Here is an 8,268-nt window from a genome sequence, read left to right as displayed (position 1 = left end):
TTTATTCGATAGGAAATAAATAACAAAAAATAATAACAATAATTTTATGTGTTTCGATGCATTAATTTTGATCAATCGTATTATCAATTATATTGAATAAAAATTGGAACGATGGATCCTTTGGGGCAGAAGAAATCAAAATGGGAGTGGATGATAAAGATGTGAAGGGAGGTCAGAACCAGAAATGAACGTAATAAGTATGAAACGTTTAAAAATAACGCGAATGGTAATATCACGTGAACACTCATTGCATTACGAAATTGTATCATAACAACCGTAGTGGTAGTAATACTATACATACTAGTAATTCCAGAAATAGTCGAGTCAATTATTAATGATTCAAGATCGGGATTGGTCGCGTGTCATCGACCAATCTGGACCAATCTTGATTTCTTCAGTTTCTTCTCGGAAACAAGAAAATTTCAAGTAAACTAGATGTTTCTCATTAGTCAATTAATTACTTAAATCTGTCAAGATATACATGATTTCATTCATCAGATGATTTTATTAGAACTACTATCATAATATTCTTCATCAACCTAAACGCACAATTTGTACATTAAGAAATTGTAAACTATTTTACATTATTTTTTTATGTTTTATGAGATTGTGGAAATTGTCTATCAACACCGACGAAAACAATTTGTCGGTTGAACGTGATTGAATATTTGATGATTAATAATTTCTGAGAAACCTCTAGAATTTCCGGTATAGTCATACGAATTTCCTGTCGCCGAAAATAGTACCATACATAGCCACGTGTACGTATATATGCACGGATTCCATTAGCAATGTAACGTGCGAAAAATGTGGGATACGCGGGAAAATCTTGGGTTGTTAACGCGAAGGCCGGAAACGCGGAAGCTTGAACCGCTGCCAAACGTTAATTTCAGGCCGCTTATTAAAACGTTACACTCATGACAACTCGATTTTCTGAAACATACTTATTACCCGTTTAGAGGAATTTCGAGTTAACATCAATATTAATAGAATTCGTAATAACTGAACTGTGGATTTTGTATAATTTAGTATGAATAAAATACAAAGACTGATGCGGATATTTTATTTGGTATAAAAATCTGCAGTCTAATGGTGGCTATAAAAGTTGATGTTAAAATAAATATAAGGAGTGAATCAGTGAGAACTGTGATATAAAATAATATTTACTGATTCCATTAAAGAATCATAAGAATGAAGTGTGGTCGTTTACTTTAAGATTAGACTTTCAACTCTGTTGTCCATGAAATTAATCTATGACGTGTGTAGATGAGAAAATACAGTTTATTTTATGATTAGGATCCCATTATTATTGGCAATGACTTAGATTGTAATTGATTATTGTGATTATCATATTTTAAGAGATACATAATGGAGCTAATAGGAAAAGCGTATATATTTCAACCAGGAAGTTCTACCAATCTTTTTCCTATCACTCGTAGAAAAGATAGAAAATTAAATCCTAAGTATGAATAATTTCTACAATGATAGAATTGCAACTTTGTAACTGAAGCGAATGAAGCCTGTCAACTAATACTAAAATCAACTAAAAATTTGAATTCATATGAAAAGAAAAGTATTTAAACAGTTTCATTTTACTACTATTTTTATTTAGAGAAGTGCATTCACCTCATCGGTATCGTTTACTTTACTGAAAACAGTTGGCCTGTACTCAATTTATAGAAAAATCCGAAATATCCGAAACAGTGGAATTTATAAGACAGGTTCTATGAAATTAGGTGGACTTGTTAATGGAATCTCATATTTTTATCCCATTACTTACTTAGAAACTAATATCATTTATTTGGGGGGGAGCTGAATTCGCAGCTGAAGACGTTTATGAATCATCGGCAATAATAATTGAAATGTTTCTACGATCTTGAATGGCAATCGTAAAACTGTTGCGAGTTTCAAAAAAATATACACATATCCCGTTTTAATTTACAGCTAGCATGTTGCAGGATCTTTATGAGATTACAATACACATTTTCTAAAATCCACTAACAGTAAACAGGATACATATGTACGATAACTTGTAATACGTTGTGTAATATTCGTATGACACTTTCTAATACAAAAAGGGAAATATTAAAATATGTTTGTAAATTGTAACTTAATAATTATAATAAAAGAATATTGTTGAAGATTGAGGCATTATTCGTAAATACATTTGATAACCTGATGATTTGTTATTTTATTAGAAACGTCTAGTATGGTAACAAACTGAGCCGTGGTAGTGAAAATAAATTTGATCAAAACTACATAATACGTGATTATCCTTTCTATTACGTTCACAGATTATTTATTGTTACATGTTGTCGAATAATTATCCAAATAATTACGTCCACGTCGGGCTAATTACATCAATGAGTACGCGTCTATGTAATTATATCACAATTTTTCTAACAAGCCAACAAGGATAAATACAACAAAGATGCGCATCTAAATTGTGGCAAAATGAACGTCGTAGAAAAACAATTTCGTCATTATATAAAAGTACACTTTATTATTGTACATTACGCGCCTAAAATCTGCTATTTCACCTAAAATTCCTTAAATTAGGCGTGTAAACATTTTTGATACGATAATGCTACTGGCACGTATCAGTTTGAACCGGTAAAAATAATCGTCTTACGACATATCTCACATTGTCCGGCAAACACTAAACGACCGAACGCGAAAGTTCTGTCGATTCCCGGTTTACGTAATTCTAATAAAACGGGGCCACAAATCATTTTAATTGTTACGATTAGGAACAAACATTTTTTATACAAAAATCTCTTTCATTAATTGCCATATTAGAAGTAGTTCCCAAATAGACTAGAAAATGGATACAAAGATTATTATAACACAATTCGAAAAACCTCAGATAAAGTTTAAACAAAAATATTAAAAAGACGTTTTTTTTTTACATAATAATTTTATTCATTAATTTTCTTATTGAAGATCGTTATGAAATTCTAAGTACATATTTTAGATACATAAATTGCAAATAAAATGTTTGAACATAAATGATAGAAGTCAATATTTCTGCGTTCGCTTAATGCGTCCAGTGGCCAATGGTAACGATTGGAAGCAATTGGTTTTTAATTGGACGACGTTACATTCGTAGTAGTGAGCACATGAACAATTGAAGTTCGAGACGAGAAGTATATCATGTGGCAAGAAAATTTATGAGTTGACAATTCGCCACCACTTGTCACTGTTGACAGATTATCATTGGTTCAACATTCGATAGTGAACGATCCATTTTTTTGTTTCATCGGAGCGGGACAATTGTGTATGAACAGGTGAATAAAACTCATCTATAATTCATCATTAGATCTACAGTGAGAATAATTCCTCATGATTATCAATTAAAACAGTGTTTACTCATTAAATCTAAAAGTAGCAAAACCTGATTAATCACTATACATTACTTTACATATTTCTATACTCATTCTTATTAAATCATATTTTCCATAAGTTCGATCTATATTTCTTGATCACAAACATAATTTATTCCGTGATTAAGGAAATGAAGCTGTAATCAAGATCATCGATCTAATTCACCAGAAACGATTTGCATTTAATAACACGTATATTGCTAGCTAAAAGTTTGCTACATTTGAAGAATACGAGAATTAATTATACTCAATACATATTTATAGTATAAATTTATTAGACGATTGGAAGGTTGTTTACGATCAGATAATGATCGTAAACTTTTGTAGAAGAGTATACAAATGCATTAATGCAACTCGACTATGATCGAGGAGTCGATTGCTGCAACTGCCGCGTGGAAAAGGATAAGGAAAAAGTGAAAATAACCGAATCCCACCGGTCAGAACCCGATTTCCGTGACGCGAACACATACCAGTAGAATTTTTTCGATTAGCCGACGATGCGACTCTGTTAACAGTACTAACAGACAAGTAGCCGCAGCTCTCTGACTTCATCCATTTAAAATTGTTAACCAAGACGTTTATGAAGTCCGGTTTATTTCGGACCTACGCAACGCGACGCAATGGGTATAAATTGCATGGAGTTAAGTGAGAATTTAATTGGGCCAGCCACCACTAATTAAACAATTTTGCATACGTTCACGCCATCTCCTTTAACTTCTTAAAATCATCATCCCTTTTCATTTATTTCATTAATGACAATATGTATGAAAACATTTGTTATGTTATATACAATTTTTATCCTCATTGACGTTATATGAATTATTGAAGTTTATCAGGTGAACGGACATCACCTTCGAACGATAGACACTGACATTTTTATCTTAATGACACAGTCCATGAAAATTACTATTCCTTTTTCTGGTAAAGTGATAGAAAGTTATGTATAGAACAAAAGATATATACATAAAATGCACTTGGCATTTAAAAAAAAAAAGTCGCGTGAGTCACATTGTACTTAAACGACAGTCTCCGACTTGAGATAATCAGCGATGAACGTACGGTCTCGTTCGATAACGTGTCGTCGAAGGTCGACTGATTGCAAGTCGAACCGAAGACGTAGGCGTGCTTCGTTGGTCCCCTGTAGCCTCCAGCTAGGAAATAGCGTCACAATTTGCGTTCGCAATGCTTCCGTCCTCTTCCCTCCTCCTACGAACGTGATTCAGAAAAATCCCATCAATCGAATCTGGAACAAGCGTCGCATCGAACATCGTATAACACGTCTTCAGATGAAAAGGAAACGAAATTCTCACGTTCTTATATTCAACCCGTTGCTTATAGTCTATCAATGAATTTGCATTTTCCAATCTTCTGAATTCGGGATTTATTATAACTCGAGAGGAAACTAGATTTTTAAATTACCATTTATCTGATGTATCTATTATTGTTTTTTGTGATCTTTTATTGTATCAATGCGAATTTTGTATTTCGCGATGTTTAAATTTCTTAATTCTGTTCTCTGAGGAATCTATGTTTAGAGATAAAAGAATACAGAAAACAGTTATAAGGCGGTTAAAAATATTTTTAAGTACAGCTATAAAATCTCGATCGACTATTAGCAGACTGCGTTCAGGCGTTTAGATCGAATTTTAATGCTCGAGAACAATTTATCAGAATTAAAACTTTAATTATCTAAAGGATGAATATAATTTTTCTAGATTAGGAGAATTAATCGTCAAATTATTAAATTTAAGATAAGTTTGATAGGATTGATAAAATTATGAATCCTCTGAATCTAATTATAACGAGGCTAATAGGAAGAGTGGAAGTGTGCCTCTAAAATCGAGGAGAGTCGATGGACTGTGTTTAGTTACTGTTAGGTTAAAAATATTTCGGTTGACGGATGGGAAACGGTCGCCGTGCGAAGAAAAAGCCACTTTCCAAGAATTGCTTAGATCCTAAGTATGGCCGCCCCAATTTAATTGCATACTTTCCTTCATTTGCCAATTTCATATTTGAACTTCAGAATAATAATTAGACTGCAGATGATCTATGCTCCCAAATATTTCTGATATCAATTTAACACTAGATTGCCCAAGAAAGTCATTTTGACTGACTTTGGGCAAATGTACAAATAATAATGCATAAATTATTTTTTGTTTCCAAGTGAAGTAAATTTTTTTATTGTTAACATTTACTAATAACTTGTTATATGACTGTAAATAATATAAAAAATATTAAAAATTAATTTTAGACAAATTTCTTTACACATTATTCTTTCACAATGCAGTCATTTTGACTGCTNTTCAAAAACAATGCCAATGATTTTTAGTGTTAATTTAATATACGGATTGTCACAGTAATAATTCTTGTGCATTTATAGTATCCTTATAATAATTGAATAATTAAAGAAATTAAAGTATAAACTTTGCATAATGCATGTTTGTACACAACAGTAATGAAATTCTAGTAGTTTGAATAATTAAAGAAATTAAAGTATAAACTTCGCATAATGCATGTTTGTACACAACAGTAATGAAATTCTAGTAGTTCGATCGATTAGTAGGTGAGGTGAAGTTCCATAGAATACATCTCTACTAGAAATTCAAAGAATGACTGTCACAAGCCAAATAAACAGTTAACGCAGTTTAGATCTTGGAACCTAATTCGATTTTCGATTGTTATTCAAAAGAGTTGATAAAATTTAATTCGCATATGTCTATTAATAGAATGATCAAATAATTCATTTTAGTACTAATTCTACACGACGATTAATTCGCAAAAAAGGAATTATTGATTTTAATAATAAAGAAACACGTTGAGTGTGTAAAATTTATTCGACTCTGGAGGTCTTTCGATCATCTCTCAATGCACACTTTTCGCGTGAAAAGAACACGCATTTACGATGCTAATTTAAGCCATTTAACTCCGTTTCGTTACAAGGTGAACACATGCGCTCCGAATTGAAAATTTTCATTTTTTCCTTCACGTTTCGCATAAATCCTTCAACGTCAGCCTTGTTAGGCCCCGAAATTAATGTCCCAGGAACAAATTTTACCACTGTTACGTGAATACATATTCGGAGCGAGCTACAGATTGTTAATCCTTAATTCCACGGCTTTGAAGTAACAGACGCAGGCACTTAAAACCGAGATTCGTGGGATCTCACGCTATGTATACACGCACGTATACATATATGCACTTATATGCGTATAGACCCTCGAAACACGCCTGTATACAATGTACACAAGGCCGTGGACGTAATAAAAAAGAATTTTTCACGTAAACCCATTTCTAAATACAGAATTTTATACCCTCGGGTAAAAATTGGAATCACGAGTCGCTCCTCCTCAGCAAATTTTTATGATAACGCGAGTATAGTTGTTCCACGTTCATTAAAATAATTTTTACACGGTTATTTCTCACTGTCTCTGTACTTGCATCTCATTCCCCACGTTTCATTTACAATTGTGTTAGTAGGTCTCTCGTTTAATTCTCTGATAGAAGAAACAAGATAATAAAAAGAATCTATGAAGCAATGCAAATGATAAAAGATCGTTTTACACTAGAAAGTATGATACGTGCTATCAATGAATCAGTAGAATTCAATTCGTAGAAGACGAGATTCAGATTCCAATTGTCTGCGATAAGAGCATCTTATCTTTTATCAGTAACAAAACATTGCATCACTGATTATTATGATTTTCCAATAAACAACAGAGTTGGATCTATCGTAGATTAAGTTCGATTAACGACCAGTTATAATTAAAAATAAAAGACAATCGAGAGACGTATTGTAATAATAAATTTCAGACAATTTTTTTAAATTAATGATAAAGAAAGTTCATCGAACGTGAAAAATATTTTAGTATTAACTGTCTGTGTGAGATTGCAATTTTTTGTGATAAAAATTTTTAAGGGGTCACTCCACTGGATTTTATCCATTTGTGAATAAATATAAAACATATATAATAAACTATCAAAAGAGTATTATAATTAAATGATCAAAGAAAATGTTATTCATATCTCATTTTCTGAAATTCGTAAATTGTAACAAATGAAGTATAATACAATAAATGCATAGTAACTGTTTGCACAGTATCGTAGAAACAGTGGCGTGTTTTTAGAACAACGGAACGCAGACAGAAATTGTTTAAGCTTGCGTCTAACTAGTTACTTATCTCCAATAATTCATTTCGTTCCAAATGCAAATAGGATTCACGTTCACGTTCAGGAACAAGCTTTCCAAGGCCGAGACCGTGGATAGCAAAAATGTCTTCATCGAAATTTATTTGCCTTGGCGTTGCAACCCGAAACGCATTAAACACTCTAAATCGAACGTTAAAGGATAAGCATCATATTTGAAACGCGTGTATATGTACGTACTTCTATTCACAGAGAACTAAATAAGTTACAAGTTGCAATACGCAGGTGTCTGTCTATTTATTTTTTAAAGCTGAAATTATCCTTTCTTAGGAATATACGTAATATTGCTGTTCGTCAAATAATAATAGATGCAATTTTTTTTATGCAAGAACGTGATTTTTAAACCCCTGAACGATTTTGTTTTTTCTAATGTATGAAACATTCTTAATTCGTGGAATTCAGAAATTCTTGAGTACTGTCCTTATACTGACTTGTAAAAAATGTTGAAGAAGAAAGAACGGAGACGGTAAGAGAAGAAAGAAAAAATTGTTTATGCTCGCCTTCTTCACTGCGTATTTTTGAACCAGAAAATCCGTGGGAAGCCTGACGAAGCGCTGGAAGAATAACATTTTCCAAGAAGGACTGAGAAAGCCAGTCTCGTTTCCTTCTTTGTTCCGAGAAACCGTCGGTTCTGATTTTAATAATAATTCTATAAGTGCAATTAATTTTATATAATGGAACA

General features: G+C 32.2%; 1 long non-coding RNA gene across 1 annotated transcript in view; it reads left to right on the top strand.

The window, feature by feature from the left end:
* Positions 1-3,080: 3,080 nt before the first annotated feature.
* LOC108623654 (uncharacterized) overlaps positions 3,081-8,268 on the top strand; it is a 9,161-nt gene continuing 3,973 nt past the window's right edge. The window contains exon 1 of the long non-coding RNA XR_001916551.2: positions 3,081-3,287. This is a non-coding gene — a long non-coding RNA (uncharacterized LOC108623654). The remainder of the gene's footprint in view (positions 3,288-8,268) is intronic.

Source organism: Ceratina calcarata, unplaced genomic scaffold (assembly GCF_001652005.2).
Source record: "Ceratina calcarata isolate Rehan_Ccalc_2016 unplaced genomic scaffold, ASM165200v1 scaffold284.2, whole genome shotgun sequence".
Classification (NCBI taxonomy): domain Eukaryota; kingdom Metazoa; phylum Arthropoda; class Insecta; order Hymenoptera; family Apidae; genus Ceratina; species Ceratina calcarata.
The sequence above is the reverse complement of the archived record's forward strand: the minus strand, read 5'-3'. Positions and strand labels throughout refer to the sequence as shown.